The sequence below is a fragment of the Prenolepis imparis genome, unplaced genomic scaffold (genome assembly GCF_030444845.1).
Source record: "Prenolepis imparis isolate NDT839.2.m4 unplaced genomic scaffold, iyPreImpa1.0 SCAF_107, whole genome shotgun sequence".
In the NCBI taxonomy this organism is placed as follows: domain Eukaryota; kingdom Metazoa; phylum Arthropoda; class Insecta; order Hymenoptera; family Formicidae; genus Prenolepis; species Prenolepis imparis.
In genome coordinates this window covers 36,644-59,640 of record NW_028141265.1, presented here as the reverse complement: position 1 = coordinate 59,640, position 22,997 = coordinate 36,644, and the positions used below count along the sequence as shown (strand labels likewise).

Genomic DNA, 22,997 nt, shown 5'->3' with positions numbered 1-22,997 from the left:
AGGATATATAGTATATTGCTCGAAATAATCATAATCTTTGTCAGTAACCTGTTACTGATAAACACGTTGCCTTGTGTTGATCCTCCAATGTAGCTTCTTTATCACTAGAACAACACGCGCGCACGCAATTCTTCGGTTTTATGTTAAAAAAAATATATATTTTTGAAAAATAATGTAAAGTTTATTTAAACTCGATTAATATTTTTTCACGACAAGCTGTTAAAGCGTTCATTTGCTAATTAAATTTTAAAATAATACACACATATGTATATACATAATTTGAATATTTTATTTTCAGATCAATGTGTACTGTGTACTACACTCTGCTATTGTACGTATCGGTGAGTAAGAAATTGTTTATTTTATAACATTTCTATAGCGGTAATGGGAATGTATATAATATGTTGAAAATATTAAAATAATAATATGTTTCAAATAATATGTTATAATATCTTATTCGCGATTAATATTTTTTGACAAAAATCAACTGATAATTGTCAAAAATATTAATCGAATTTAAAATATTATAACATCCCTTTCTAAAAAAGGCATGTTTAGTCGATTCTCGCAAGTATTGTTGCATCTTTTCCGCGATACTGATTGACTGTTTCGATTTGCATTGTGCGTTACATTCGTAACATCGAGAGGCTGTCACCGTGAGGGTTAGTAATTTAACAGTTTGTTCAAAATAAAATAAAATAAAATAATATGTTTGAAATAATATGTTATAATACTTTATCCGCGATTAATATTTATTGACAGAAATCAGCTGATAACTGTCAAAAATATTAATTGAGTTTAAAGTATTATAACCTATTATTTAAAACTAATATTATTTTATTTGATTTAATTTTAAACAAATTGTCAAACTGCTAATTCTCGCGAACAGTTTTTCGATGCTACGAATATAACGCACAACGCGAATCTTGACAGCCAATGAGCATCGCGGAAAAGTGACAACAATAAACTTCGAGATATTCGAGCAATCGACTTTACATATCTTTTTAAAAAAAGGATTTTTCGTCTTTTTTTATCAAATTATTTAATAATTGAGGTTCATCTGCTACTATCGCATCCATATTATTTTCTATTTCTTCCAATTGGAAATTTAAATTTTTTAAATTTTGCTAAACATAATTTATTATGATCATTTGGCAATGTAATATATAAGATAGAATAAATCATTGTTGTGCTTTAATTACGTTAAAACGGCAAATACTTTTTTAACATTAATTGTCCCTTCGCAAATAATTTTTGATTTTGTCGAAATACCTCTAACTTCTAACTAATACACATAATTTATAATTATTATTTAATGGATCAGTATAAGATATAATTTATTCAATATTTCCTGTAACAAAAGTGGTAAATGAAATATGCTACCTTTAACTTTTTTTAGCTTTAATCATTTCTTTTCGAGGCAACTTCTTATTAATAACAGTTCTTATTTTAAGAACAGTTTCATACGTTTTAACTCTCCGTATAAAAATTTTTTTTAATGTATTAAGAGATAATATTACTTCGTGCACTTCATCTAAGAAGATTATTTAAGATGCAATATATTGAAATTAAGCCCTTTCAAAAGTTGCTTACATAATAATTACATATATATTACGCATTAACTTTTTATTGTTGTACGTACGTCATGAAATCTCTTCAAATTTGAATGTCTATTTGTGCTCTTGAAGACTATTGACTTTAGAAATATCTTTTTTATAACAATCTCTCGCATGATTCGCAAATATGTTGTAGTGTGTTTACTGAGCGTTTAGTCGAGACTTTAAATGCTTTATGATGTTTAGAAATAATATCATTATTACTCAAAATTGTATTGGTCTGTTGATATTTACATATATCTGCTTTTTCTTGTGCAGAAGTAACAATTTTATATATTGTGTTTATGTCAGCATGAATTAATGCTTTGTCTAAATATTCAGTTTTTCGATAATAAAACTGTAAGTTGATAAATTAAACGCTTCATATATCTTACTTTTGGAAAATGAGGCGATATAATAATTGAATTGAAAGAAACATACCTTTGCAAAATGTTAAATCTATATGACAGCTATGCATATGATCCAATTTCGCATTTGAAGTTTTTATAGTATATGTATGAATACTTTGCACACATCAATTTTGGTGCATTCTTTAAAGTACATCTATTTACAGTTTCGAGGAACTTCTGATAATGGTCAATTACAAGCGAATCGTAAATTTTACAATTGAAGTATTGCACGACCAAGATTTTATGGATCTATCTGTTATTAATGATAATTTATTTACTACTTTTCCTTCTGTATTCATTACCAAAGGTTCAAATGAAGTTGCATTATGATGATATGTAGACTCAAAAAAATAATTTTCAGATGAGGCTGTACGTCTAAATTCGCCACATAATGCAGTTAATTTGTCTTTAATTGTAGAACATTCTGCGACAAGAGTTAAGCTTCTGCTTTCTTCTAATTAAAGTTAATTTTGTATATATTGCGAATATAACTGATTCTAATACATATGTACCAACATACAATATTTTCGTTACGGCTTTTAATTATTTCTCAATATGATCTCTAATATTGAGTTTATTTAATACTCTTAAGTATTTCTAAATAATTTAATACTTTTAAGTATTTCTAAAGAATTTTTATAGAATTTCTCGACCAGAATTAGAATTATATTTGTGGATTTTTTTTTCTCTTTTTATAAATAAATCTTCTAATAGTGTAATATTTAAATTGCGGATGTATTCCACGCAAAATAGCCCGCAATTGTTAGTCGCTTCTTCCTGTTCCTTCCAAGGACATCCGGACAAAATATATCTTTACATGATGGCTCATGGTATTTCAATGCCTCAGAAATTTTTTGTGCTCTTTTCAAAGTACCTTTTTTTAATGAATTTAAAATTACTATTAAATAATTTCACTGCAGTACTCCGTTAAAATATCTTTTTTTAAAATTATTAAATAATAATGTGTGTATATACAAGTAGATTAACTATAAGAAAGATTTTTCAAAAAAGTCACTATTTCGAGCTGTTGAAGCGGTATACCTGATAATGATGCAGAGTCCGTATTATACATTTTGAGATTTGCATTGGAAATCATTTTTGTGAAAAAGGAAAGAGATGTAATGATATCTATAGAAATATATATATTCTCGATTTTGGAAGATTTCTCGATATTCTATTTGACCAAAAGAACTCATTAATTTAACTATCCTCGGAACTGCTGGTTGTCTACGTCATCAAAAAAAGGATCTGATTCGTTATATCTTAACGAAGGCAAAATATCGGCAAAATATGACAGATTCTCACCCGTTTCTAGTGAATCATGTCCCTCTGATTATAAGTCCCAATATTCCTATGGTACGCACAATGCATATACACACATTTTTTTAATTTGCATATATGTAAAATATAAATCAAGAATATATATACAATTTAGGAAAAAGATTTAAAAAAATTATTTAATTAATTAAAAGATCAATTTAAAAAAAGATTAATTAAATTTAAATAAAAGAAGATTAGGATTTTGTTATAACTTCCTCAAATAGTGCTTTTGCAATAATTGATACTTTAAAATATGCATATTTCACATTTTAAAATGTTGCATTGAATTAAAAAAATGTTTGAACTTTAGTTTTTCAGGAGAGAAAGAGAAAGATTGCACAAGCTTCTACATTCCCCTTTGAGGCCTAATATTGTCCATATGGATATATTGCATATATGTAGAATATAAATCAAAAATATAAATTTAAGAAAAAGATTAATTAAATATAAATAAAAGAAGTTTAGATTTTGGTTATACCTTTCCTAAATAGTTTCGCATTGGTTGATGCACAAAACTGCATCGTAGGTTTCTGTTTTAATCAATATCTAGAAGTTTCGCCGTGTCACCGCTGGGATTTCCGCTGCAAAAGTCGCCATTCTCTTCGGTCCGGCCAGGGTCCATCGCTCCGATCGATAACTGATTATTTCGGCAGTTCAAGTTAGACAGTTGATCCAAGTAGGAATTTAATTCTCGCTGTAATCCTTGTTCCTCATTATCCGTTCGGCGGTTTTATTTTAGTCCACCGTGGGAGTTACTATATCGTTGAGCATACGGAGAAATTTTTAAAACAACACATACAATTTTATTGCATAATAGGCATTCTGCTCTGGTATTATTAATTTTTTGAAAATTTGTTTTCCACGTATTATTATTTAAAGTAGAAATTTCTTTGTACTCATGGTTTAAATGTGTTTTTAAATAAATAAATCTTTAATTAATTTAAAATTAGTGTAACATAAACTACATGTTCCATTATCATCAATTGGAATATAAAATTCCTACATCCAGGAATAATAACTTTTTTCGTGCAGTTCAGTACAATGGCGCTACAACTCCGAAACAAGCCTCATGAAGTTTAGCCCTTCACACATCTCACAATCAGTGCATCGGCTCCAACTCGACACGCGCAGCAAAGATTTCGCATCTGCAATCTACCATCTCACTCTCGACTTTCTTTTGTGCGATTATTGTATATATTGAAGTCGAGACGTTTCCAAAACGCTGTAATAAAATATTTTTTTATTAAGTACATTTTGAATTATAAAACTTAAAAGTTACAGTACCGCCGACATTCGCATTACCCAAGATGTATCACGTGGAGGTTGCCCAGTCGGATTTACATCTCGTGTATGTATGTGTGCGTGTGCGTGTGTGTGTGTGCGCGCGCGCATGCATGTGTATGTGTCAGCACAGCCAGAGATAAGGATCCCGAAGTTCGTCAGTCCCTCGGTATTTTACGACTCCAAACCCTCTCTGTGCGCACGAGTGTGTGTGTGTGTGTGTGTGTGTATGTGTGTGTCAGATGTAATTAAAGAATTAATGTATTAGGTGTTCAAATTGATGTCTGTTTACTGCTTGACAGTGTGCCAAACGGATGTAGATACTTTGCACTCTTTGCAGTACATTTTCTAGCATTTCCTGTCCAATTAAATTCGAAACGTCTAATATTCTGGCTCGTAATTCATCAATGTTGGCAGGTTTTGTTTCGTATATCTTGCTCTTCAAATATCCCCAATAAAAATAATCTAGTGGGGTTAGGTTTGGTGATCTAGGTAGCCACTTGACTGTACCTCTTCTACCAATTCATTTATTAGAAAATGTTTCATTCAGAAAATCACGAGTCATTACGGCAAAGTGAGCTGGAGCCCCATCCTGCTGGAACCAAACATGTTCAAAAGCAATTCCTGTAATGTTTTGGACATACGTGGCACGACTTCGGTTTTTAATAGGTGTACGTAATTGTGTGCATTTATATTCCCTTCAATAAAAACGGCCCTACAATATGTATGATGACCTATTATCTCAGCCCAAACATTTAGTTTCTGGGAATATTGAGTGTGACAATCCCTCATCTATTGAGGATTATAGTTAGCCCAATATTAAATTTTGACGATTGACAGATCCGTTTAACTCGAAGGTGGCCTCGTCAGAAAAACAAATCCAATTAAAAAATTGGTAGTTCTCATCATTTCCTCGCAAAATTTAATTCTTCTGTCAAAATCATTCTCAGACAGTTCTTGAACGAGTCTCATTTTATACGGGAGGTAATCATGTTTCTTCAAAATGTCTGCGACCGATTTTCGGCTTATATTGCACTGAGCTATTTTCGAAGGAGGCTTATGGGGATTTTCGATAACACTTTGTAGAACTTTCAAAGCTACATCATCGTTACTTGCTGTTTTTGATTTCCCGGATCTTCTTTCATCTGCAACTGAACTTGTTCTTTCGTGAAACTATTCGATAGACAGCAACTTTAGAAATTGGATCGCGATGAGGATATGTGTTATTAAACAGATTCGCGACGTCTTGATAGAATCTCATTTTATCATTATACCCTCGCATCATAAGAATATAGTAATTCTCTCTGTATGAGTTAGATGCATTTTTAAAAGTAATCAGATATGTAATGGTACAATCGTAGAAAAATTAAAGATTTTATGTAGAAAAAGTGATAAGGAATGACGGATTTCTCAGATATTATTAAATTGTACGAGTATGAAGTTCGCGTTCTTCTGCCTTCATATTTTCAGGAGAATAATAACGCAGGGCGTGTAATGGTCCAAATATGATTTATTTTCGACGGTGCTAATAAATAAATAAGAAAAAAATATTTTTATCCGATTTATCCTCCAGTCCGAAAGCCTTCAGTAACTCGAATAAGCGCATCGGCATATAATTAACACTGTCGATGAATTTCGTATGTCCTAATTGTATGTCGTTAATTTTGAAATTAGTTAATGTTCCTTGGGGAGATAGGGCCCCGGGGTGCAATATAAAAAATAAATTCATTAGCGGGGGACAATCACTCCCCCCCCCAACCCATCTCTGAACACTATATGCAATTAAACGCATGAGGGGAGCCTAAGCTCCTCAAAGTCAAGAGTTAAAAAGCTGATATGAAAATTGACCCGGTCGACTGACCGGGGCGATGTATTGTATATAATTTCTAAAAATTTACCTTTAAAAAAAGGTAAAAAGAAACGCCAAATATAGGCACGCCAGTAATGAAAAATTACCCACTGCAAACCCATGTAGAATCGCACAAGAAAAATAATAATATCAAAAAAATTGCGCCATGTAAAAGTAGAAACTTGTATCAGTGAAAAATTAAAGTTGCAAACCCATATAAAGTCGTATATAGACTTCTCTTCACGCTGAAAGTTGTATGAAAAATTACCTACTGCAAACCCATGTAGAATCGTAATAATAAAAAAAAGGATAATTCAAACACAAAAAAATTAAAAATTAATAGAAAAATTAAAAATTTTTGCAAAAATTAAAAATTATTACAAATTAAAAAATTAAAAAAAACTTGGTGCTGCTAAATTAAACAATTTGTTAAAGTTAATTTTGAAATTTGTTTTGAAATTTTGAAATCGACGAGAGAATAAAGAATTTCCAATTTTTTTGTAAATAATTAATATATAATTTTATTGTGAGTAAACTTACGTGAAGATTCTGCCTTGGATTCTTCTTCCGCTTGTCGTCTTTGGGTGAGGAAAGCCAGTTTTACAGGGGTGTTATTTGCTATGAATAATTAATAACGATTGAAAATTTAACTTTATAATATAATCACGGTTGCAATTTTCTCATCAAAAGTATAGAATAAAATAATTACCTAATAACTGTATCCTTCGATGATCGTGTTGGAAACTTTCACGCATAAGTATTATTTCAGCGGCAATGTTTAACAAGACCACCGAAATGCCCCAATCTATATAAAATTCCGAGTGAAAAATTGGGGCTCAAGCATGCTAATTTCGTAGAAATATTGTAATTATTAAGCGACCTTTTTCCGTCAGCTACGATAAATACGAAATAGCATTTATGATCAGCACTAAACTCGCGGCTAAAATTACGCATTCAAATATTAAATTTTTGAGAGCTGTCATTTTTTCTCCTCACACGTTTACTACACGGTACACATAACTTACAGAGCATTAATACAACGCACTAATATGATATGTCGCAACGCGCACATTTACGAAACGTGTAATTTAGTTCGGACAATGTCAAACTCAAAATGTTTATTTTCTATTACACAATGCGAAATTTATCGAGTTGACTCTGATTGTTGGTGAATTTTAGCAACAAGCTACCGGAATAAGTGCTTAAATATACAATAGCACTGTTTTTGCATTACGATAATACTTTTTCTAAATATTTTGCAACTTGAGAAATAATACATAATTGTTTTTTGTTTCATCATAATCACATATTTGACGGCGTTACATTGTTTATTTTTATCAAATATATGATTAGGAATATTTAATATATCTTTTTGTAATTTTCTAACCTTATAATGGTCAGATTGCTCTTCTTATTTTCGTAAATGAATTACTTTTATCACTTCTTGTTGTATCTTCAAAACATTGTTTTTTTACAACATTTCGTAGCTGGACAAAATCACGCTTTCTATGCATTTCTTGCTGAGTTGTCTCTATACTACAATTCCCCAGACAGCCATATCTGTTTGAACAGATTTTGCCAAACGTCTGTTATATATTTTTGCTAGCAAAAAAACTGCAGATTGTATACAAAATCTGTTATATGAAATAATGATAGCAGAATGTTGGCAGAAATGTTACAAAACCTGCTGACATAATTTGGTAGCAAGTCAGCACCATAAACCAAGTAGGATTTGTATAAAATTATCATAGCAGATTGGCGGCAGAAACCGAGCAGGATCTGTTGGGAATCTGCGCAACGTAGTTTGATGTCAGATTGGCGGCAGAAATCGAGCAAGGTTTGCGTGCGCACAATCTGATGACAAATTGACAACAGAATCTGCATTTTGCAGTTATTTAATAGTTCCTTCGCTTATCGCTATGCGATGTATTTTCTCGCAATCAAATTTCTGTTAAAAATACATATAAAGTCTGCAAAAGTCGTGGCCTATTATTAAAGGATTAAAAGTACATTTCTATCAGTTTTAGACTGATTGGAATCAATAGGATAAATTATCCATTTACTTCCTATATTGATTTATTTCCTATTCATTTAAAGCATAAAGCAAGAATTTAATTCTCATATAAATAATTATATCTTAAATTTTAAAAATTAATTTATTTTTACAATTTATTTTATTATTAAAATTTAATTAAATTGAACATTTGTTATATGAGATATAACTACGATATAACATATATGTTATACATTAAATGTCATATTTATGAAAAGAAAATTATAATTAATTGATAACATCTTATGCATCTGTTATATTTATTAAAAAATATTCAATTTTATTAATATATTTATGTTCAAATTGCAAGAAACTGCAGGTCCTGCTCGCAAATTGCTGTCAGATTGTATGTTTGAAACTAAGAGAGCGCATTATTACAAAATCAATTATCGTTACATGAAAATATTCGGCATTGCCCTGCGCACATGTTTAGATTCGACAGTCACCTTCAAGGCTGTCGTAAATAATTGTCGACAGTAAAATTGTCAACTCGAGTCATTAAACCGAACAAAACATCTAGCATCTTAACAACAATACATGCCAAAAGTCACCTCGTCGTTCACCGTATCGCGCTAAATCCTATCTAGAAACGTCTAGAAAAATCGCGCGTATAAAAGCAACGAGCGCGCAAAGAGCAGCGCCAGATTGCTTTTGGTATTCGCTATCGAAAGTCGTCGCGCCGTATTATATTCATATTCAATCGAAGGTGCTTCCTTCGAACTACCGCGGGTGCATTTGCGAGTTATTAATAATACGAATTGTGTCCTTTTTTTATTATATATATTTGTACTTTCTTTTTTGTCTGAAATATATCGTGTAGTGTCAAGATTGTGCAATACTTTACTTGCGGTGTCCAAACAACCTTGCCCTTCATGTAACATTGCTGGTCCTTCGAGCCGGATCTTTTTTGTTGTGTCCATTCTCCAGCGGTTCTCTTCCGCGACGGGCTCTCATAGGAGTCAGTGCATTCACGTGCTCGTGAGCGTGCATCTTGCAGTTCGGTTGCTTCGCCGTTGGTTGCACCGCCGCGTCGCCGGTCCACCATGAGTATGGATGCCGACGCTTTGTTGAGGAGTCAACAGGATCTCCATGGTCGCATTGCCCGAGCCTACGAATATTTGAAGAAGTCAGGCACTGCCAAAATCACCGTAGGAGTGATCGAATCACGCTTACAAACCTTGGAAGCGCATTGGAACAAATTCGAACAGAATCATGAGGAATTGTGCAGTACTCACTGGAATTTGGTATCGAAGCGCGATTATATTAAAGCAGACTACTACGGATTGGTAGAAGAAGCATTTACGGTCCAAAGAGGCACGCTCATGGACTGTTTGAGCTCACTCAAGAGTGCAATGGCGCCGCCGGAGACACCAGATCCACCTCCTCCTCCGCGGCGGACGCTCCCTCGCATTCAGCTTCCAACATTCTCCGGCAAGTATGAGGAGTGGCCGGCGTTTCGCGACCTTTTCCGATCGCTCGTGGTAACCGACCCAGCTGTGTCCAGCGTGGAGCAGCTATTTTACCTGAGATCCAGTGTGAAAGGGGTAGCCGAGAAGATGATCCGGAACATACTCACGACTGATGCAAATTTCGACCGGGCGTGGTCCATGTTGGTCAACCACTACGAAAACAAACGGCTTCTGGTGAGGTCCTGTCTGTCGTCCTTCCTTGCAATACCTAAAATGAAGAATGAATCAGTTGGAGACTTGAAACGTATTTTTCATGGGATGTTGAATACTGTCGGAACGCTAGGCAGCATCGACCGCCCAATCACGGATTGCACGGATCTACTCGTGCACCTCATAGTCGAAATGCTCGACTCGCGCTCGCGGCGGGACTGGAAAACTGCGATAGGCGAAACATCCGACCCTCCGTCGTACGAGACACTTAAGACATTTCTCGAGTGTCGAATGCGCACACTGGAAGCGTTGCATCCTACAAAGGGCGAGTCGAGAGAGGCATCCGGAAGCAACTCGAATGCTTCCACGAAATCAGCAAGGTCGCATGTAACGCAGAAGACGATCAAGAAGGGAGGTCGATGCCCTCTCTGTCAAGGAGATCACTACATCCTGTTCTGCAGTGACTTTCAAAGGAAGAAGCCGACGGAAAAGAAGACGTTCGTGGAATCCAATCATCTGTGCCCCAACTGCCTAGGTAAACATCAGCTCGCAGATTGCCAATCGAAGAAGTCCTGTGCCGCATGCAACGCGCGGCACCACTCGTCGACGCATGACGCGTACGCGCCTGAAACCAAATCGTCCGCTACCGTCTCGTCTCTCCACGTGCAAAACCACAACACGAAGGAAGCTACAGTGCTCCTAGCAACCGCACGCGTCAATGTCTTGGACCGTCAAGGAACCATGCATCAGGTGCGCGCGATAGTCGATTCCGGTTCTGAGATATCACTGGTTACCGAAGCCCTTGCACAGCGTTTCCGCCTTCAACGCTCGTCTGCACACGGTTCCATCCTAGGCATCGGAGCGACGCATAACCTTGAAACCGGGGATTTCAGCCCAATCTTCGGCGGAGCACACGGGGACTCCGAATATACAAGCAGCAAAACATGGAAAACGAGTAGCGGAAGGTACCGGCGAAATTAGTAATAATGGGCTGTAATTGATTATTCCGCGATCCAAATAGATTCCAGAGCGCGAACGAGGCGGAAAATAACAAATCTAGCGGAAAGTGTAGATACGCCACACTTCTTATATATTGAGAAGCTATACCCTAGTGCACTTTCAGAGAAACCACAAGTATTTCTTTTAGTTCTGGCTCAAGGAGCAATATTTAATTTTGTTTTTACATATATAATGACCGTAGGAATCGCGATTCACGATATTATTATATTTAAGGGGACTTTATCCCAAACGATATTCAGTTCTCTAGTAGTAGCGGGTGCAAAACCGATAGTTTCCGAGCACCGAGTAAAATATAACTTTATTTTAGCTAACCGTGCAAACGCAGGACTCGCGTTTCGCGAAAAAGATATTATTTACAAGAGTTTACTCTTGACGAGTACATGTTATTTAATTATAACGCGCTCAACAATTATCATTCCGCACAGCGGGCGATATTTTAGTTTATGCCATAACGACCGGGAAGACGTAGGACACGCGACCGGCGTATTTTATTATCTTAAGTTATTCGCGATAATATTAGTTTATTCTGTAACGTCCGGGAAGACATAGGACACGCAACCGGCGTATTTTGTTATTTTATGTTATTCGCGATAATATTAGTTTATTCTGTAACGTCCGGGAAGACGTAGGACACGCGACCGGCGTATTTTATTATTTTATGTTATTTGCGATAATTTTAGTTATACTGTGACGTCCGGGATGACGTAGGACACGCAACAGGCGTATTTATTTTATGTTAGCATTTAATTATATTTGCAATATTAATTTAAGAATAAATAATTTATGTTATCTTTATTATTTTAGTTACTCGCGAAAGCATATAATTAATATTTCGCGGAATCTTTTTGTCATGGACCGTTGCGTCAGCGAACAAAGAGCGGCGGTGGGCGGAGCTTCGGTCAGCAGAATCTGCTGACAAAACACAAGCTCAATGCGGACGCAGTTGATGTCAATCTGCCGCAATACTCTGATTGAATTTGCTGCCAATCTGCCGACATACTGCTAATATTTTGCTTACTGGGTCTTAACTTTTTGCATAGATTGCGAAACAAGTAATTGATATATTCAATATTTGCACGATCACCATTTGTTCGCGGTATGGTCTCTATTATCATCGATGGTCTGATATACGCTGCTATTACCATTAATAGCAGTTCTATAAATCATTCCATGCATTTCCAGGTTACTTTTAAAGCCTTTTATAATAGTATCGCTCTCCATGTTGTGGAGCTTGTGTTACGATCGAAATTTTTGTAGCATTTATGGTTTCTTGATTCGATTTAGTTTTGTTTCACTACACTACATTACATATCGTGCAAAATTTATTGCGGACACCGACGAAGGAATCTTTTTTGTGCAGTAACCAATTGTAACATCAACGCCGAAAAGAGAATCGTAGGCGTTGATGTCTTCATCCAATTATTGTCCGCTATAACAGTTATATACCGAATACAGTTTATTGTTTCTTTTCTTTCGAGATCGAGTTGCTTTTCAACTTTGCTAGTCATTTTTATATTTTCCACGGTTGTTTTCTTAAAACCATTGATTAAATTTTTTCGATATTTAATATAAGTTTTATCGGACATGCATGGAATATTCATGGCTGCACATAGCTCTCCTCCAGAAGGATAAAACCAATTCCAACTGTAAAATCCTGTGTCCACGATCCGAGAATTCGGTCCGAGTTCTCGGACCGAGAAAAAGTTACTAAAACTCGGATCGTGGACACACCGAACTTGGATGCAAAACTCGAATAGAAAGCTCGGATGAAAAAATGCGTCGCGTCCCATTTTTCCATACTAGTTGCTAAGTTTATATCAATTTAATTTCTTGTTGTCAACATTATTACTTTATAAATAGCTAATAAATGTTGGTGAACGTGACATTGGATAATAGAAATGTAATTTTTATAACTTTTAATAATTTTTTCTTTATTTTTTTACATATTCGACTATAAGCCATCTAGAGTCGTCAAAGTACAACTATTTCTATTCGAGAACTTGAATCGAGAACTCGGACCGATTTCTAGTATCGTGGACACAGGCCTTAATAGTTCCTGTTACAGCAGCCTTATTAATATTTAATGTTTTCGGCTCTGTAGGTTTAGGAGTGGAATTACGTGCACAATCAAATTCGATCAGTCGACTTCTAATGCGTTTCTGCTCTACAGTTTTTTTGTCAAAAATCCAATGATAAATAAGCATGAACTAAGAAAACTGTAGAGCAGAAACGCATTAGAAGTCGACTGATCGAATTCGATTGTGCACGTAATTCCACTCCTGATCAGATGTTGGCTTCATAATTACACATTTGGAATTTGAAGAATTGAGTCATTAACTCACGCTGACGAGATTTTATGAGTTTCCAATCTTTAAATTGCACTCTATTCCTCGCGCATAATTATTAAATATTCTGTAGATTTTATTTTATAAAAGAAATATTGACAATGCGATCTTGTTTTGCTTGGACAGGCTTTCAGGCATGGTTTCCTGGATACAATTTATATTCAAACGGCTATTATAGATAAGGTAAACACGTAATCGTAATAAAGGAAGAAAACTTTGCTATAGTAATGCATTATAATGATGCTATGATAATAACATAATTGTGTGATAGAGCGCCTTTAAAGTAATACAAGCAAATGAGAAATAATATTTTCTCACTATATTAAAGTTACAAATCTATATAGTCTATATAAATCTATATACATTATTGATTAATGATTCAATAAATAATAAAAAGAAATTATCGATGGTTATTAATTACAACAAATAAGAAATAAAAAATATTTTCTCACTATTAAGGGGGACACCAGGGTAACCACTCAAAAAGTAAAGGTGTTTTTAGAAATTTTTTTCAAAGAAACTGTACAATGAATCTTTCTGTGACTTTCTGAATATTTTATTAAATGTATTAAAAAAATAGAAATAATCTTTTCTAATTAATTTAGAGCCCATATATTCACTGTCCAGAGCTCGAAAGTCAGCGTTCCAAAAAAAAGTTGGTGGTCGCGTTGACAACATTTCAGCCATACAGTTCATCTGAAATAAAAATCCAAAATATTTATGAACTATATACCAACGACTATTACCTGACGTAGAAAAAAAATAAAATTATGAAAAAATGACAAAATGGCAAACCTTTGAAAAAAATAGACGAAAAAATAAAGCCCTTTCATTGATAAAAAAATTAAAAGGGAGTAATAAAAAAAATCCTACATCGGGTAAAAGAGATGGATTTTGTGAATAAATTTATATTATTGCGACCTTAATTATAGTAATCGGATGCAGAATTTTTTAGATCTATTGTGAATGCGGTTAAAAAAGTCCTTTTTGAGAAAAATGCGTTTAAAGTTTCAGTAGTCACACATTCATTCAAAAATAAAAAATTAATTAACTTATTTCTAATCAGCTATTCCTGAACCATATAGCAGCTTTTCAGCATTCGAGTTTTCGTAGGCATTGTTGTTTTTACTTCTTTTAGCTTGCAAACGCTCCTCGTGCATGTTTTCTCACGCGTGACGCTCGGCCATAATGGTACGTTTCGTGTCCATTATACAATATTGATACAAAGGGCATGCTCCGATATTACTGCCCGTACTGAAAATCTATAGTTTACGTTACGTATATTATATATTTTCAGTACTGGCAGCAATAAAATAGGAACATGGGGAAAGTTTCACCTATCCTCACGCCTAATATCTCCAGAAGATTCATCAGACTTGTATCTTGTATGTCCATCATTAAATAATATTGTGGCAATGTTAGCAGCAGTTTTTATTGTAAAAGAGCCGTTAAACGATGTCTTCGGCGCAAACTTCCAAATGATAATAGCGTTGAAACTCTCGTTATTATTTTGATTAAAAATACTGCTTGTATTCAGACAATATCCCTTTTGCTTTTGCTTGCTGTCACGAGCATCAAGAGTCTTCGCACAATTTTGATGCTGAAGAATTTTTTCGGTAGAAATTTTATGAAAGAAAAATTAGTAAACAAACTCTAATAACGTTAAAATATAAAAATAAAAACCGGCTATAGAGAGCGGATACGGGTCAAAGCGTGAACAATAAACATTTGTCTTAAACACAAGAAAGATTTTATTAATTCAAAAACCAAACGTTTCGACCCCTCTTCGGGTCATTCTCAGTGACTACATGAAACAGATACATACAATAATTAGCAAGTGCCAATCGTGTGACCGAAATACGCGGTATCCCACGAAACACCAAACACCATTCTCTCTGCGAGGCGCCTCTGATCGGTTACAGCCGTATAGAGAATGGATGTGTGTCGTATGTGCACCACAAATCACTATAAAAACAAATGTTAAAAAACTAAAACTGAGATAGACAAAAGAGTGAACTTAATTCTCAAGAGGTACTCATCGAGAGAGCGCAAAGGCATACGAGGGAGCACGCGACCGATCCGCACTTGTCAAAATATCCATCGCAAGTAATTCAAAATATAACTTTGACATTATATAACAAGTTAGATGTTTGTCATTAAATAAACATTGGGGGGGGGGGAACCTTGTGACCGAACATTATTATATTTTTGGTAAACTTTTCATAATAGGGACATAAATATGGTCTAGACATTCCGTTTCACTATTGTATATATATATATACAATAGTGAAACGGAATATATATATATATATTGTATATATATATATATATATATATATAAATTAATATATATAAATTAATACTGTTTTTTTGTCGTTTAATATAAAACATTTCTGACAATAGTCTTTTCTATAAATTGAGTTCCTCATCCAATATCTCAACAATATCCCGGTTAACAAAATCTTGATTAAGCAATCTGTGATCAGTAATCACTCATTGCTGTATCGTATGTGTATTTGTGTTTATGATTTCGGTGCTCACTTAATTTGGTTTTTAAAAATCTTTTAAAATCTTTAGTTTGTTCAACAGAGGATGCGTCACAATCGGTACACGATATTTTGTACACGACATTTTTATGGAAGTATCTATGTAACGTGTCTTTGTATACTTTGATGAACCGATTTAATTTATTAAATCCCGTATACCTATGTCAATTTTGTATTTGTTCCCTTAAGTAAACGACCAAATCGTTCTGAGAGTGTTGAGACATCTATATGGAATGTTGAAAAAAGAAGCTTATGAAAAAACCCAAATAGCCTTTTTCATATCTTGTATAGAGTTACTATTGCGACGTATTGCAAGGCCATAATATGTAGTCAATTCTTCAATTAGTTTACCAGTTGATTTACCTTTTCCGCCGAGGCCCTTTTTTCTTTCTTTGCAGCTACGCAATCTAGAACCCATGTGTTTTTGTATGTGATTTACACATTCTTTTTTTGTTAACATTATGCGAAATAAACTGTACAATTTTGTTATAAGTTGTTGAATCACCATCGCTTATGTAATTTACATATTTCGCTTTGTGTAAGTTTTCAGCTCTCTTAAACATTTCGACGATGGCATCAGATTCCATTTCACCTGCGGTGCCGCTATGATTTGAGTCGCATTTATCAGCGTGATCCTCCTTCCAAATTTCATATTCTTCTGTAACAACTTTTTTTTCCACAGTGTACATGTCTTGCAGTATGCTAATTTAACATAAATATCGAGGATTTTTTTGGAGTAGTAGCCGATAATACTTACTACACCATGTAAAGAGCTAAAAACACGTTTACGCCAAGAGCCATCGTCGGAAACGGAATATTTGATTATTTTTTCCACATTTTTTGGTAATTATTTTTTTTTCTTCGCCAGCTTTTATTAATAATACATTTTTAATACATTCTGTAGCTTGGCAAATTTGCTTTATTATAATCGCAAATAATTCGCAAAATAATTAAAAAATCGGGCGCAACAAGCCCATGCATGCAGAAAACTTTTCTGCTTCAGCTAATGATATTCCCAATAATTCCATTGTAAATATAAATCGACGAATTTCATATGCATTTTTGATTGCTGGGCACGAGGAAATTTTTTTTAGCTCGCACGAGTTGCATTTTAGCACAATTTTAAATCCAACTTCTCGTCGATTAGTTTCATAAAATTTCACCTTACACTTGACGAATTGACTTATTGCTACGAAAACTGTTTAGAAATTAAAAATTCTATAGCTAATTGTTTGGTCTAATTTTATATAATTGCCGATGCTGTTCTGCTTTTATGAAAAGAAATGCTAATATTTAGATTTAGATTTTCTTTCTCTATTTGATATCGATTAACCAGATTTGGCCTGCATTGTTTCCTATCAACCCTCTTTTCCGACTACATGCCTTTTATTTCTTTGATTCATAATAATACAACACAAAAAAACAGAAATAAAAAAACTCGAATAATTAACATGAGGCGAAACGTAAATATATTTCGCGCATCTCTTTGTATACGATCTCAATATAATACAAACAGGTTTACCAATCGAAATATATATTAAAAATGAATTAAAAGAAAGTGTCAGAAAGATTACATTAAGTTTTCGTTGCTATGGATAATTCCACTGTTTAGCGCAGTCAACATCACGTCAAGTGCTATAGACACAACTTTATGGGAAAGGATAAGCTTAGCCAATTTTACAGATTTTTTTCTGATACTTTTGAAAGAATATTTTTGAAATGTGTATCTTTCGAAATAATAAGTAATAACTAAAAATTCGAATTTTTGAAAATTTTGCATTGATATATCCCCTTAAAGTTACAAATCTATATAAATTATTGATGATTAATAATTCAATAAATAATAAAAGGAAATTATCGGATAGTTTAGTAAAAGATGACAGAAGAGAAAAAAGATATAAGTACTAATAAAGTAAGAGTAAGGAGAGTTATCTCGATAGTGTAGAAAGAAAAAAGTTGATCACGGAAAATGTTCCCTATATAGTCAGGTTACCAAATGGAATAACTTGGACATTTCGTTGCCATTTTAAATATTCATATATGCATGTTAGTTATGTTAAGTAATTAGAATTAGTAAGTGTGTAATGTTTGATTGATATATTGCAATTTTAATAATATATTTTGAAAAGTATACATTTAATTACAATTTTATTTGTAATCGCAATAATATTTGGTTTTGAAGAAAATTATAGAATTTGGTTTAATATAAACTTTAACTAAATTTTTAGCTTTTATAACCTAACTTTATTTATATGTTAATGTTAATCCTTTTGTGCTTTCTAAAATATTCAGTTTTGAGATAAAGGATACAGATAATAAAAAAAACTTTACTTTTCGAAGAATTAATTAATGAAAAAAATTTCACTTTTTGTTACAAAAGTTTTATACTTTATTTGTTATACTTGGATAAGTCTTAATTTATGATAAAACTTGGCTTGAAAATTAAAGAACGATGTGATCATATAAATAGTCCAAAACTGACTGACTTTTAAAAAAGATGTTTAAAGATGATAATGTCGAATCCGTTAGAATAGACGATCAACGATAAACGCTTCGATTAGCTGAGCCGAGCGCTGGTCGAAGGTGCGAGGTACACGTGATGAGACGAGCGAATATGTTAATAAAAGCATAAAAAAGCACTCAACACTAGCGATCGATGTACCGCGACGTTGCACTGAGTTGATGAGAACTTTATTTATAGATTGTTTTATAGATCGAAACAAATAAAGCACATCAAAATGACAGCGATTTCACTCAGCAATTATGCAAATAATTAAAATATATTGATCACCGCCATTTTAGGGACGTAATTAAGGGAATCCCTCAACTGTTTGTATTATCGACAAAATTACTATTTTCGTATTTCTAGTCGCATTAATTTGACAGAATTAAAAATGCTCCTCCATGATTGCAATATATACATTAATGATCTCAAGAAACTCCGGTTTCATATGAAAAATGAGAAATAATTACAAAATTACAGTTTTCCTTATCTATTTTTATCTTAATATGGCGTCTCAAATTGCAGATGAGCTGTCAACTCATCATAATATTATATAAAAGCTGCTTCATATAAAAAGTGTACACTTTGTATGAACGTAGAAACAAGTTTCCTGAGATTGAAGTACACGAGAAAACACTGTTATTTTCTAAATCTAGATTAGAAATCTAATATAACAATATAGTTTGTATTACGATTCATGCGTATGTGAGCGTGTGTTGTAGGTATAGTAGAGCAAAAAACAGCAGTACATATTTGCGTTCAAACCTATAATAGTATTGGATGTAGCAAAAAGTGACTTAATGTGTGCAATATATACATACATTTCTAATACATATTTGATCTGCGATGATTGATAATATGAAATTTAAAATGTCAGTAATTACTCTAAGAGTCAGTCGTAAATATCGATATTTTTAATTTTAAAATGAGGACGCTACTATTTCGGCGGAGTTCGCCGTTCGCTGAGGGATCCCCTTAACGTCGCTGAAAACTAATTAAATTTGTAGAACGCGAAATAATAATATAAATGATAAATAAAAAATGATAGAACAACCAGCGAAATGAATGAATGAATGAATGAATGACAATGATAATTTTATATATGTTTTTGTGAATTGCATCGAATGAAATCGTTCGTTGAGTATTAGCGCAAAAAATCTGATGTAAGTGGACAGAGTGGGTTATTGCCATTTATTTCTGATCTGCTGGCGTTATAAGTAATTCGATGGACCAGCGATTCCAGAAGCAATCGAGCAACGGAGAAGTTGCCAGCGTGACAATGTTGAAACGTCGGTTAGCGAAAGTTCTGGAATAACAATCAAAGACTTGTTGACGAAGAAATGAGCGGGTGTAAGTGCATTGACATCGGCAGAATCGTCGGAAAGAGCGCAGAGCGGACACGAATTTAAGATCGCTTTCACTTGTGTGAGGAGTGTGCTGAACTTCTCATAAGTAATCACGATGTCGTCAAGAATGCATACAAAGATGAAATTTCGTTGATTTCACCGCTATTCATTTACCTTTGAAGTGTGAGGTGAAGGAAGGATTAAATTTCTTTTAGAAGTTTATTTGCACATAATGCGATTACACGCTATCACTCATATCGATCGATGCCTAGAGTCATTAGCAGGATTAACCAATCAGAAAGTCGTATGTTTAATTGACCAATAAACAATGTGTCCAATTGAATGCTACTTTCGGTCTTCAGAGTGTATCAGAATCTGTCAATACATCTTTTCGATGTCAATTGCGAAGACAAATGCGTTCGCCAACGTAAAAATGACGGTGTTCAAGTCTTGCTGTAGTAGTCGTGCTGTAGGGCCTAGCATAAAGATAGCCATTGGAAAGAATCTACTGGTTGCACGCGATGAGCCATTGAACACGCAGACTTGCAGCTTAGTTGTGACGCTAGATTCTCGGAGGACTGTGACGTGATGTGGAAGAAAGACTGAGACCTCGCCATGTCTGTGAAAAGCAGCTACTGACATCATGTGATCCAAAGCGGCGTATTCTGTCATGAATTCAGTGTAAAGTCGACCGAAGGACTTATCGCGGTAAATTTGTTGGCGAACTCGCTCAAGTAGGCGACCAGCTGAAGAACGAGAGTCCTCCTGACGCTTGTGAGCCGACCAAAATAATAAACGAACGATGTATCGTCCGGTCTTGTCGCGAGAATGCATGGCTAGAAAATGATCTTGTTTTTCTGGATTGAGTAACTGACGAATCACTCAACTTCTTCCTAAAGCTAAAACCACTCAAGCTCTTCGTTGAGATTTACGTCTTTTGAAGCGGAAGATGAGCACAGTTTGCTGAAACTTTGAAGTGTTAGTGTGAATGGGTCCAGAAACTATCCAGAGTGACATTTGTTGTCGACATTAAGCGATGGACACCTTTGACGGTCTTCGCTTGATGGATTCGACTAACAGAAATCCGTAAACGTCCGCTTCTGTCGATTGAATTAGGAATCGTGAAATTCGGATCGGCTAACGGCAGGCAAGATAAGTCCAGTATATAATTGCTATTGGATGGATGGAATACGGCCAGTGATCTTAGGAGGACGAATGCAGAAACAATAAATTCGATCGATACGTGGGCGTAGTTGCAGAGGAACGACGCCTCGAGTAGAGCTGACGTTGTGAGCGCTGACGTTGATGATCGACATTGAAGATACGTTGAGGATGGAGCAACTGCAAATAACTTCTGACCTGAGTCTTTTAATCCTTGATTTAACAGCGCACGAACGTTGTCACCGTACTCTTGATAATCGTCGCCACACAAGCCGTTGCGAGTAAAACCTGCGGACATTTAAATTAAGCAGCTCCCGATCCGCGCACTGGATATCGAAGCAATCGAGACAGTCTCCAGACTTGTGGTCGTAGCAATGGAGGTGGATGCAGCTTTTCGATGGAGCAATGTGTGATGCTGACCTTTGCATTTTTAACATTCTTTCATAGTACGACATGCGCTGAGTCGATGTGATCAAAACATGTGATGAAGACAATTGAAGCAGAGGTCCTGAGTAGCGAAATCATGTCGCTAATTGAATGATTTTGACGCAAATTCCGAACATAATGCGATGTAATTAACAATACTATAGAAGAAACATTCAGAATTACTTACGACAACAGCGTGAACGCGAGAGCATTTCCGTGAGAGCATCAATGAGTTTCTCGTGATGATCTTAAAACTGTTCCTAATTGTTATCGAGAGATTGAATTCGAAATTCAGAATAAAGCGGTTAAGCTTATCATTCCAAAGCTCTTTGTATTTTCAACGGTTCGAGTGATGCGACCGAAAATGTTTCTCAAACAGTCGACCCGAATGTTAACATCGTGCGACGAAGATTTGATAAAGATCACGAACAGTCTTTGTCTCACACTAATTTTCAACTGTCATTGATAATTGCAATAATTACAGATGCAGGTTAGCGATTTGCACAATCACGCAATACTTCGAGATCGAACGCCGCGGGCGGATAAATGAGATGCTTTGTGAACATGAAGAATAACCGCTAAAAGAGCACAGAAGAACTTGAAATTGCGAAAAACATTCTAGATACAGCTTTAAGGACTAATATGTTTTTGCGTTGCGTTTCTGAAATAATTCAGTTTTAAGATAAAGAGCACAGATTAAAAAAAGAGAACACCACTTTTCGAAGCGTTAGAAGTTTGTAACGGTCGCTTTCGCGAGCGCAAGATAGCTCAGCATCAGAGTTCATGAAAGGATAAGATATGAAACGACGGTGTGAATGTGTGTAAATCAAAGTATTTATTTAAAATTGTAATGTATGTACAGATGTAAACTGCACAGTACTTGTATATGTGTAAGCGTAGGTACGTATGTATGTCGGTGTATGTGCACGCATGTATAAATATGTGCGAATGCGTGCGTGCGTATGCGTGGACACATATATAAATGCGTGCGGATGTACGCAGACGCGTGTATAAATGTATGGATACGTATTCTTAAGCGTATGTACAAGTATGCCAGTGGACGAAAAAGCTCATCGGAGACACAGTATATACAATAGCGCAACTCTGGCAATTTCTGCGTGAACGAAAATAAACTGCACATGCGCGAACGAGGTAACCAATCACGGTAGTGCTCTCTGTCTCACTCACTCTTCTTTATTATAATTTTCTCTTTCTTTTCATCTTATTGTATACACACTATTTTGAGTAAACCAACTGACATATACTGTACATACACATACTGTACTTAAAACATATACTGTACTTATTCATTTATTTTGTTTTATATATATAGTGTATATAATAAGAAAAAGAGAAAATTTTAGCCATAAACATATAAAAAAGAATCTCTTTTCACCACTCAAAATAACACGATAATTAGTTCTACAATAGTGACGGCTTAAGCTCGGTAACTCAGTTTCCTAATTGGCAGAGGGGCGGGGTTCTTAATGCGGGGAATCGTATTCGGAGCTTCGGAGAGAAGG

At 34.5% G+C, this 22,997-nt stretch overlaps 3 long non-coding RNA genes across 14 annotated transcripts in view; 1 reads left to right on the top strand and 2 right to left on the bottom strand.

Annotated features, from left to right (window-relative positions):
• Positions 1 to 22,997, top strand: part of LOC145947620 (uncharacterized) — a 68,482-nt gene that overhangs the window by 19,245 nt on the left and 26,240 nt on the right. For 8 of the 12 annotated variants that reach the window (XR_014427211.1, XR_014427212.1, XR_014427210.1 and 5 more), the window contains exon 4: positions 299 to 341. This is a non-coding gene — a long non-coding RNA (uncharacterized LOC145947620). Of the gene's footprint in view, positions 1 to 298; positions 342 to 2,366; positions 3,460 to 3,635; positions 7,446 to 8,209; positions 8,467 to 22,997 lie in introns of those variants that run through there. The other 4 variants (XR_014427202.1, XR_014427201.1, XR_014427204.1 and 1 more) reach the window with 3 other exon arrangements.
• Positions 14,054 to 15,191, bottom strand: LOC145947623 (uncharacterized). The gene is made up of 3 exons (XR_014427213.1): positions 14,830 to 15,191; positions 14,545 to 14,754; positions 14,054 to 14,188 (listed from the first exon to the last, which is right to left on the bottom strand). It is a non-coding gene; the product is annotated as an uncharacterized LOC145947623 (long non-coding RNA).
• LOC145947624 (uncharacterized) lies at positions 16,226 to 16,537 on the bottom strand. The gene is made up of 3 exons (XR_014427214.1): positions 16,518 to 16,537; positions 16,402 to 16,445; positions 16,226 to 16,262 (listed from the first exon to the last, which is right to left on the bottom strand). It is a non-coding gene; the product is annotated as an uncharacterized LOC145947624 (long non-coding RNA).